The sequence below is a fragment of the Pristiophorus japonicus genome, chromosome 4, assembly GCF_044704955.1.
Source record: "Pristiophorus japonicus isolate sPriJap1 chromosome 4, sPriJap1.hap1, whole genome shotgun sequence".
NCBI lineage: Eukaryota > Metazoa > Chordata > Chondrichthyes > Pristiophoridae > Pristiophorus > Pristiophorus japonicus.
In genome coordinates, this window is record NC_091980.1 from 82,520,873 (window position 1) to 82,531,684 (window position 10,812).

Below are 10,812 nucleotides of genomic sequence, written 5' to 3' on the forward strand. Positions count from 1 at the left end.
CACGTTGGTGCCAGTTAAAGTTAATGTTGATTGATGTAAAGTTGTATTTAACCCTTTCACGGTAAGGAATCACCAGCTATCTGAGACAATGCGCAACAAGATTATGTTCGATAATAAAAGTTTAATACCAACATTGGCCTGAAATCATAAGTATCACAGCCAATAATGCCCAACCCCTGCCCACATCCCACTTATTCCACCATTGACATAAATCACATGTTCAACATATCCAGTAACACAGAATACAAAGGCAAAGCAGGAGCGTGGTCCCCAGCCCCCATACATTGCAACAAATTGCATACACCTAGATGGAGATATAACACAGCCATCACCTGCACAAATGCACCTCACTTTCCTTCCCCCCTCCCCTTCTTCTCCCCATCTATATCCCTTCCCCTCCTCACTCCATGGTGCCTGGCCGAGGAGCTCCTCAGGCGATGCCCCATTGGCGGGGATGAAGGCAGATGCATTGGTTGGACAGGAATAGGAGTGGGGGTGCACCGAGGGGGCAACATTCTCTGATGCAGAAACAGGATTTTGGTCCTTGCTCTCAGCTGACATTCGCAGTGGTGGTGTGGAACCTAGGGGTGCAGTGTAGCACTCTGGGACCACTGGGAGGACTGTGGCAGCAGTGTTCCTGGCTATCGCATCCAGGGACTCCGCCACGCGTGTGGAATGTACTTGGTCATGGTGGCCAGGTGTCGGGACATGCGCCCCAAAGCTTCGACGAGCTGGTCACCAATGTCTACAGTCCTCCTGGACATCTGAACCATCTCTCCGCTGTCATGTCGTGCTCGTGGAACAGACCTGCCGCGTCCACCAGGCCTTCACGGGGTCGGCGCCATCCTGGGGACAAATGGGGTGCCCTGTGGAGAGGTGCTTGGAGGCGGGAATGACCGAAGGACCAATAGATGGCCTTGGGGTGGAATGGGTTCTGCAGCATGGTGATGCAGGTTCTTCGAAGTCTGCGCTCTCATCCGTCAAGAACAGACCCAGCGGATTGACGAGCGACAATCGGAGCTCCTCAGCACCAGATGTAGGAGGATCGTCCGCCGACTCCTGTAGGGGGTGGTGGGTTTGTCAGCCTTTTCTGACCTTGACAGTTCGAATCATCCCACTCCCTGGTTCTAGGGCTTGGAATTATTTAGGGGATGTGATCGATGTAGATAGACAACTGTTTGGTGCAAGAACAAATATTTTATTTAGAAAGTAGCACACCACACTAATTAACTTAATAGCATATAACAAAATGTACAAAAAAAGGGGGAGAATGTATACGCAACGGGTATAGAGGTTATGCAGTGAAAAAAATGTCCCACCACTACACTAACTAAGTTAGGCTCTGAAGTTGCAGGGACTATGCTCACCAAAGGATTTCTCCACAGTTTAGACCAGTTGCACACTGCTTTCTCTCTCCTCAATCTTGTGGATTCTTTGGCTGGTTGCGGTGTCTTCGGTATTAGCACTGGTCGACGTTTTGATGGTAAATAATTTTTTTCCTTGAGTCAGCGCTGCATGATTGTTGGTTTTTCAGTGACTCCGAGGCTTCTTGTTAGGTTCTTCTTGTTGCGTTGCTGTAACTTCGTGTGGCAAGTTGGATGTTTCAAAGCCAGAGACAAAGAGCCCAGAGTCCAAGTGCTTTTCCAGAGTGTTCTCTGGTATGTTTCTTCAGAAGTGTTTCCTCAGCCCAAAGGTTACCTCTCAAGCTATCAGCAAGGCCAAGTTATACCTGAGAGGCTGCTTAAACTTTCGCGCCAAAACTCGGGCGCACAATTGATTTTTGATGACTGCTTTTGTGCGATTTTGGCAGGCTGATCAACTGTAATGTGATCCCTTGTGAGAATTTTGGTGGGCTGATTGAGCATTAGCAAGATACAAGATTCCCAAAGGTGTTGATGGGGTTTTTGAATGGTGCTGGTAGAATGTAATCAGATCTTGATACTGTCCATTGTGTGTTTTGCTGATGCCAGGGTTTTTCTGTATAGCCGTTTTAAGAACTATTAAAATATGTATATATCTGGGTCCCTGGTAAGTGGGCTTTTGTTAAACTGCTAATGTCTCCCTGGGGCCTGCCTCCTAGGTGGGTTAGCAGCCCTAAACAGACCCAGCATACAATTTAAAATGTCCAAACTCAATCTAAAAGGCCCTAGTTTAGTCCAAAGGTGCCTAATAGTGAGAGATTTCTGTCCACATTTCTCCTCCAAAAGTCCAACACAGTTCCCTTTTAAATTCCAGACACATGTCCATTGAGTAGGGTGTCCCAGAATTTTGTGAATCCTACAGTCCCGCCTTTGACACTATTCCCTTGTAGTGTCACCGTTGGTGAACAAAATTCCTAACATCCCAGAGCCAAACCTTCCCTCAATTACCGAGTTGAAAAAAAAACCTCGAAACATTACATTTCCCTCACTAATACAATAGATCAAGTATGCCTTTCATGTTACAAGTTCCATTGGCAGAGGGGATCCAACCGCACCCCACCCCCCCCACCCACCTCCCACCTCCACTCTTACATGTCATACTTCAATACATTTCAAACTTTCAGAGTAGACTCAAACATTACAAAATTTTAAAGTACACTCTCCTAGGCGATTCTTACAGCCGGGAGGTCAGTTACACATTAACCAAACATTCATGTTACACACCACTTCTATACAAAATAAAATACTGCACTTTATACAGAAAAAACAAAATAATACATAAACGCCCAATATTTCCCTTTTAACCCAAACCCCTGCGCTTGTACAGTAGGTGGTCTGGGACTTTAAATTTAAATAGAAATCCCTGTGATTATCTCTGTTTCATGTTTTACTCCTTCCCTCCACACACACACGTCTCGCAGCCTATTCAGGGCTCATTGAATACCCTCTGGTGTGGGGATCGGCGGTCTTTTTCCCTTTTCCTGCAACTAGTAAACAATAAATAGACTACAATGACAAGCTGACACAAAACAAGAGTATGAGAGGCAATCCAAATCAATGGAGGGACTTCTATGTTCTCCATCAAATCCCACCAGGATGGAACTTTTATCTCTGTGATTTCCCTCCCAACTTGCACTGTTTTCTGTTTAAGCGTGTAGAAATGTTTCTGGGACACTTCCACTGCCTTGAGCAGAGCGGTGAGATGTTCGGGCAGAGGGGGGATTGTACACCCGAAATGTGCAACGTAATTTTGCCGGTTTGTTACATTGCTCCTGACAGTGAGGTGAATGGTAGAGGGTTCAGGAATGAGTAATATTCATTTAAAACAGGGTTTAAAACAGAAACTGCTTTCTCTCACCAGGCACCAGATGTAAAGTCCTTACTCTACAGTATGAAACCACACGAGGCACATTCTGGGGACAAGGTCACTCTGTGACCGTAACTCTTTATTCACAGGACTCCAAAGACGATGACCCTGCGTGGGACCTCCCTCTTTACCTGTGTGATCAGGTAAGGAGTGTCTCCCACAAGTTCACCCCTTGTGGTCAAGGTGTGCATCTAGGTTGAGTGTATACAGTAATACAGTGGTGTTACATTGTGGTTAAATACATGGCATCTCCTCCCCCCTCAAAGTCTTATTGGGATCATAGGTTTAGTCTTTCAGGTGGTCTACGTTCCCTCGTGGAGTGCCACAGTTGGGGCTCTGGTTGTTGGACACTGACGTGAGTGTCTGTCACCTGTGGTGATTCCGGCCTGTCCGGGCTGACCGCAAGGACTGTGCATTCTTCTGATTGCTCTTGTTGCTCGTTCACTGGCGGTGTTGTAAGCTCCATCTCATGGTCTTCTTCAGGTTCCTCCGTGTCGATGCTGAACATTTTTTTTCCTTGGTCCAGATGCTTACGGCATATCTGACCATTGTTGAGTTTTACCACGATGACCCTATTCCCCTCTTTGTCAATTACAGTGCCCTCAAGCCATTTGGGCCCCATGGCGTGATTGAGGACGAATACAGGATCTTTATTTCTATACATCTCCCCCTCGCATTACGGTCATGGTACTCATTTTGTGACTTGCACTTGCCCTCAACTATGTCGGTCAGGACTGGGTGAGTGAGGAACAACCGAGTTTTGAGTGTCCGTTTCATTAGTAGCTCTGCGGGCGGGACCCCCGTGAGCGAGTGTGGTCAGAAACTATAGGTCAGCAAGAGACGTGATAGGCGACATTGTAGGGAGGGTCCTTGAATCCTGAGCATACCTTGCTTAATGATTTGGACCGCAAGTTCCGCCTGGCCATTGGAGGCCAGCTTGAATGATGCAGTCCTGACGTGGTTGATGCCATTGCCTGACATAAACTCTCGGAATTCGTAGCTTGTGAAACATGGACCATTATCACTAACCAGGATGTCCGGCAAGCCATGGTTTGCAAAGATCGCACGTAGGCTTTCCACGGTGGTGGATGACGTGCATGAATTCAGAATGATGCACTCGATCCATTTCGAGTACGCATCTATCACAATAAGGAACATCATACCCATGAACGGGCCCGTGTAGTCAACATGAATGCGTGACCATGGCCTGGTGGGCCAGGGCCACGGGCTGAGCGGGGCCTCCCTGGGGGCATTACCCAGCTGCGCACACGTTGTGCACCTGCAAACACAGTGTTCCAGGTCTGAATCAATTCCAGGCCCCAAACATGTGACCGGGCAATGGCCTTCATCAGCACAATGCCTGGGTGCTCGCTGTGGAGCTCCCTGATGAATGCCTCCCTGCCGTTCTGGGGCATAACTACCTAGCTGCCCCATAGTAGGCAGTTGGCTTGGATGGAGAGCTCATCCATCCGTCTGTGGAACAGTCTGACCTCCTCAGGGCATGCTCCGTGTGCGGGTGCCCAATCCCCAGTCAGGACACATTTCTTAATCAGGGATAGGAGGGGATCTCTGTTTGTCCAGATTTTGATCTGGCGGGCTGTGATGGGGGAGCCTGCGCTGTCAAAGGCATCGACAGCCATGACCATCTCGGCGCTTTGCTCCACTGCCCCCTCAGTGGTGGCCAGTGGAAGCCTGCTGAGCGCGTCAGCGCAATTTTCAGTGCCGGGCCGGTGCCGGATGGAGTAGTCATAAGCAGCCAGCGTGAGAGCCCATCGCTGTATGCGAGCTGTCTGACAACAGGGATGTTAATGGCTTGTGGTCCGTCTCTAATTCAAACTTCCTACCAAAGAGGTACTGATGCATTATTTTACACCATAAACATATGCAAGCGCTTCCTTCTCGACCATCCCATTTCTCGACCATCCCATATTCCCGTTCTGCTTGAGAGAGCGACCTGGAGGCATAAGTCACAGGTAGTAGTTGACCCTCATCATTGCCCTGCTGCAACACGCACCCAACCCCATAGAACGATGCATCAAATGTCAGAACCAATTTTTTACAGGGGTCGTACAGGGTCAACAACTTGTTTGAACAAAGTAGGTTTCATGCCCGATCAAAAGCCCGTTCCTGACAGTCCCCCCGAAACCAATCGCAACCGTTACGCAGGAGCATTTGTAGTGACTCCAACAACGTGCTCAAGTTCGGCAGAAAGTTCCCGAAATAGTTCAGCAGTCCCAGGAATGAACGCAACTCCGATGTGTTGCAGGGCCTGGGTGCTCGTCGAATCGCCTCTGTTTTGGATTCGGTGGGCCGAATCCCATCTACAGCAACCCTCCTGCCCAGAAACTCAACCTCAGGAGCTAAGAACACACATTTAGACTTCTTGAGTCGCAGGCCTACCCGGTCCAGTCAGCGTAGCACCTCCTCCAGATTGTGGAGGTGTTCCTCGGTGTCTCAACCCGTGATGAGGATGTCGTCCTGGAATACGATCGTTCCAGGAATGGATTTAAGCAGGCTTTCCATGTTTCGTTGAAAAATCGCGGCCGCTGATCGAATGCCAAACGGGCACCTGTTATCAACGAACAGTCCCTTGTGCGTGGTGATGGTGGTCAGTAGTTTAGATTCGTCGGCCAGTTCCTGGGTCATATAGGCTTAAGTGAGGTCCAACTTGGTGAACAGCTTGCCACCTGTCAGCATGGTGAAGAGGTCCTCCGCTCTTGGGAGCGGGTATTGGTCTTGTAGGGACACCCGATTGATGGTGGCCTTGTAGTCGCCACAGATCCTGACAGAGCCATCCGCTTTTAGGACGGGAACGATGGGGCTCGCCCAGCCGCTGAATTCAACAGGCGAGATGATGCCCTCTCTCAACAGCCGGTCTAATTCGCTCTCGATCTTTTCCCGCATCACATACGGCACCGCTCTGGCTTTGTGGTGCACTAGCCTGGCGTCCGGGGTGATGTGTATCACTACTTTAGTGCCTTTGAAAGTCCCGACGCCAGGTTGGAATAGTAAATCCAATTGTTGTAGGACTTGTGAGCACGAACTTCATTCCACAGATGACATTGCGTGAACATCACCCCATTTCCAGTTCATCTCGGCTAACTACCTCCTCCCCAACAGTGTAGGACCATTGCCCGGGACAATCCAGAGCGGCAGCCGCTTCACTTACCCATTGTGTGTGACAGCCAACATTGCACTGCCTAGCACCGGAATGATTTCTTTAATGTAAGTCCGTAATTGTGTCTCAATACGTGCTAATGTGGGTCTACTGGCTTTAAGTGGCCATAGCTTCTCAAATTGCTGATCGCCCATGAGTGACTGGCTGGCCCAAGTGTCCAGCTCCATGCGTACTGGGATACCGTTCAATAAAACCCTCATCATCATTGGTGGCGTTTTGGTGTATGAACTGTGAATATTCGCCACATGGACCGACTGAACCTCGGCATCCATCGATTTGCCCCAAAAGTCATCCTGCCTCAAAGAACCCTCTTCTGGTCCATCCGCCTCATATATTAGTCTGGTTGCAGACTTCCTGCACATTCGAGCTAAGTGGCCACTGAGATTGCCGTTCCTGCGGACAAACTGTTGAAACCTGCAAGATCTAGCTGAGTATTTTCTCACACACCTCCAGCATGAGTTAAAGTTTCCATTGTTGGGAACAAAGGGACATTGGCCAGGCATTCCATGCTGACTGTCCCTTTGACTTCTCTTAAGTACCCTATTCATGGGTGTCAATGGCCCCATCCCGGGCCGTATTGACCACTGTGATGGCGTGAATGTCTGTTCAGCCTGCCATTGTCTCTGTTGAAGTCCTACTTTGGGGTCTATTGCTGCCTGGGGAGTGTCGGACTGCCCCTGCCTGCCTGCAGGGCCCTGAGTCGCATTGATGATGTTGACTCGCTGATCCATCGCCGCGTTAGAGGCAGAATTGCGCGTGTATATTATTTTCGTCTCTTCTTCCACCGCCATGAAAGTTTGAGCCATCAATGCCGCCGCTTCCAAGGTCAAATCTTTGGTCTCAATTAATTTGCAGAAAATTCCCGCATGACCGATGCCCTCGATAAAGAAGTCCCTTAACATCTGCCCCCTGCAGGCGTCTGTGAACTTAGAGGCTGGCCAAATGCAGGAGGTCCACTACGAAGTCCGGTATGCTCTGTCCTTCACAATGTCGGTGGGTGTAGAATCTGTGTCGGGCCATATGTATGCTACTCACCCGTTTGAGGTGCTCCCCGATTAATTTGCTAAGTTCTTCAAAGGTTTTGTCCGCCGGCTTTTCGGGTGCTAGTAATTCCTTTATGAGCGCGTAAGTCTTTGGTCCGCAGCTGGTCAAAAGATGAGCCCTTCGCTTGTCGGCCGCTGCATCCCCCAGCCATTCTTTCGCAACGAAGCTTTGCTGAAGCCTCTCGACAAAATTGTCCCAGTCTTCCCCAACACAGTACCGTTCCTCTGTGCTACCGGTGGCCATTCTCGTGGGTCGTGAATTCCCGTTTCGCATCGCCAATGTAAAATCCTTACTCTACAGTAGAAACCACATGAGGCACATTCTGGGGACAAGGTCACTCTGTGACCTTAACTCTTTATTCACAGGACTCCAAAGATGATGACCCTGTGTGGGACCTCCCTCTTTATACCTGTGTGATCAGGTAAGGAGTGTCTCCCACAAGTTCATCCCTTGTGGTCAAGGTGTGCATCTAGGTTGAGTGTATACAGTAATACAGTGGTGTTACGTTGTGGTTACATACATGACACCAGATGTAGGGTACATGTTGATAGTGGGGCGCACTGGTGGTGACACATTATGTCCCAACCCCTATGTATACCACTTGTGGAGGAACGAGGTCTTGGCCATCATCTCCATAGTGCAGTTGATAGGCCATGCGCCAGCAGCTTTAAACTCACATTGTGATCTTGCATAGGCATTCAAGTGCTGGGGGCACAGTATTACATGTGCACCCTGGCTCTGGCACCCGGAGAGGTCAGTACCTGTCATTGCGTGCTCCCACTTTACGACATAAGGTGGGACAGCTGTGAAACGAATGTGTGCTCCTCCCTGAATGACCCCTACATTCTCCACTCTGTAAACGGGTGCTGGTCAGGATGTCTCACTCATGACTGGCATCCTGACCACTACCCCCATAAGTGTATGGTTGGACCGTCCGCAGTCTATTGGTACAGGGTAGGCTTCAGAGGCTAGACGGAGCTGATACGGACTAAGTGAATGACTATACGGGTGGAGTGCTGCGAGGTGCTTGTTACTGATCCAGGATGGGACTTGACCTTGGCTCAAGTCCTCTAGGTTGCTGCGGCCCTCGTCCAGCAACCATGCCCCGTACAGCATGCACACCTCATTCTGTGCTGCCTGATCCGAAGCATTCCGATCCTCCCGTATCAGTGCTTTCACAGTCTTTGCATGTCTTTCCAGCTCTTCAATAATATCTTTTAAATGGACCATCATAGCTTGGTCCTCGTGTAGCTCTGAGCCTACCACTGTATTCTCATCCCCCAATATTTTGCGTAACTGATCCTTATGTTAAGTCCATTAATTTGAATCTGGAGTTCCACATCGTCTATGCTGTTAATGACTGAGGACCCAGTGTTATAAGCCGTAAAAATGTCGTTCCACGTCCCCCTTCTCTGCCTCCATGTACCACTATTTTGCTCTGTGGAGAAACTGTACAAATGTTCTTTATCCACCTCTCCAAAGTCTAACTCGTAGAAATGTCGAAACATATCCCGAAGTAGAGCTTGATACAATCGCTCTGTCTCCTTGGGGCACCATGCCGGTAAGTGGACTTCTGTCAGATTTATTATTACTGATGCCACTGCATAGTGTACCCCTGGTATAGGATTTTTCCTGTAGGTATTAAAACTAGCCCATTCCCTGGTCCCTTGGTAGTTGTGGGACACCTCTCTAGTATGGTCTTAGCTGGAGGGGTGGTCGGTGGGGGCCCTCTAGGGTGTGTGACTAATTCCGTGGCATTTATTGGGGTCGGGGGACATGGGATCACACAGGCATATAGGCTTTGGTCCCACACCATCCCCTTCCCTGAATCCTGCCACTGTCTAATGAACACTATAGAGATGCCTGCTGGACAGACCTTCTCTGATCCCCACATATATTCCTTGTTCTGACTCCCACCATTTATCCCAACATACTCTCACTCCATCTGGGGCACTTGTAATGGTCCAGTAAATATCATTGTTAAGTCGTTCCCATCCAACTTCCTGGGCCCCCACGTCCTTGCTCAGCTTTCTGAGCCACCAGCACCTACCCAAGGAATCTATCCTCTACAACTCAAACATACTCTCTTTCCTTCTGTCACCCTAATCCGGGAAGCAACAATCTGTACCCTTAAGCATGGGAGGGACACCTCCCCGTAAGTAAACCCGGCCTGGCTGGGGTATTTGGTCGAATTGGACTCCAGCCATCCTGGCCACCTTCGCTCATAGTAATAGATGGCGACCTCACTCGCGCCTCGAGTAACATCCCCGGTAGTAACGATGGCCGCTCTTCCACCCGAGCACCAAAAGATCCAGGACTCCTCGACATCATCTCACTTGCTGGTGCTTGCCCCCAGTAGGGCGAGTAGGAACGGGATTCCTTCCATCATTTCTGGCTTTCCTGGAGGGGTCATACAACAGTCAGCCTTGCCTTTGAGAAAATGTTCTCTGGCTTGGTGATAAGGTAATCTTATTCAAATTTAAACTTGAAAGCTTAAAATCCAAAACCAAACCGCTAACTTAAAACTCAAAACCCCTTTTAAATTAGATACTAACTTAAACCAAAGCTATATACAGTGCCACCCGTCTCCGGGTGGCCCGGTTACATCCTGGATGTCCTGTGCCTTCTGATGTATCTGGACAGCATTTGTACCGGGGACCATGGCGTCCTAGGCCGTGAGACTCGGTTACTCCTTCTCACGGGATCGGTACTCGGGGGGGTTTTTCCGAGTCCCATACAATAGGTGGGATGGCCTTTCCCTCTATGCAGTGAACAGCGCCTAACCCTAAAGCTAGTGGGACTACTATCTCCCCTGTTGGTTCCCCATAGTCGGAACCTATGTCTGGTGGGGCTGCTACTTCCCCCATAGGCTTCCCATAATCGGGTTCAGTGCCTGGTGGGGCTGTTACCTCTGTTGTGGGCTCATTCCTTTCAGAGACTACAACCGGTGGCGCTGCTGCCTCCACTGCCGGTTCCCTACAGCCAGGCACTGCAGGCCTGGGACCTTTTGCCCGTAAGCAATCTCCCGCCTTCCACAGTCTTTGCTTCCTGGAGTCCCTCTCGGGATGGAGCAGTCTGTATCATAGCATAGGGGACTATGGGAACCTGGGCTGCGGGGTGCGGAAGGCCCTTCTAAGGCCTTCGAGTACCTGGAACTTGTACGAGTCCCAAACTATAGATGGGAAAGCCCCTCCAGTAATGCAGCTCACGACCCCTACTTGTACGGCCTGTGAGTCTGCCCCCACTACCCCTGCGGTTCCCCCACAGTTGGAGGCTACTGACTGGGGCCCTTGTCCTGAGGA

General features: G+C 49.7%; 1 long non-coding RNA gene across 1 annotated transcript in view; it reads left to right on the plus strand.

Moving 5' to 3' along the window:
* LOC139262100 (uncharacterized) overlaps positions 1-9,070 on the plus strand; it is a 48,434-nt gene extending 39,364 nt beyond the window's left edge. The window contains exons 2-3 of the long non-coding RNA XR_011592893.1: positions 3,283-3,431; positions 8,993-9,070. This is a non-coding gene — a long non-coding RNA (uncharacterized lncRNA). The remainder of the gene's footprint in view (positions 1-3,282; positions 3,432-8,992) is intronic.
* Positions 9,071-10,812: the final 1,742 nt, after the last annotated feature.